We start from the raw sequence: 750 nt of genomic DNA on the forward strand, positions 1-750 counted from the left end.
ACTCTGCAAAGACTAAATGTCTCCGTTAATGAGAAGACAAGTGCCAACAGCACGCCTCAACTCCAGCCTTTTCTCTGGGGAGAGGATTTTCCAGAATGCTTCCCGAGTGTCCTCCTCCAAGTACGGGTGAGTCCTGGCTGCAGGGGCTGCGGGCGGGTGGCCGCTGTCTGGTCCCCGCACTTGGCGTTCACCTGTGACTGGGTCCTGGCCTGAGCTCGGCCCCCTGCGTCACTGCCACCAGCCGGAGCCAGGCCTGGCCGGCTCCAGGAACACCCACGCCAGACAGCACACGAAGGGAAGACACTGGAGCAGAACACCTCGGACTCCCATCCTCTCTCTACCGCAGAGATAAGCCGGGAGGTTTTTATTTCCTCAGTAATTGAGGGGACCCTGGTGCGTCTCTCTCAAGACAGTGCCGAGTTATTTCAGACGCAGTGTTAGAACAGGGCCACACAGTCAACAGAGAGGGAACGACAACCACACGCTGGAATGACACACCTGTGTGACATACATCCAAGCCAGCCGCAAATATTTCTCCAGTTGTTCTTGAGAAAAACACTGCATATGAGTTCAAAGCTAAAACGCTTTGCTTGAAAAACCCTGCATGTACAGGATAAGCTTAGACCCTCAAAAACCTAAGTAAAACAAGTGAGCAAAAACTGGCTAAACTTTTGAAATACGCTAAATTATGTCACATATATTATACCAAGGCGTTTTAGCAAAATAAAGCATTACATTGTACTCAGTAGA

This window comes from Phacochoerus africanus, chromosome 9 (assembly GCF_016906955.1).
Source record: "Phacochoerus africanus isolate WHEZ1 chromosome 9, ROS_Pafr_v1, whole genome shotgun sequence".
Lineage (NCBI taxonomy): Eukaryota > Metazoa > Chordata > Mammalia > Artiodactyla > Suidae > Phacochoerus > Phacochoerus africanus.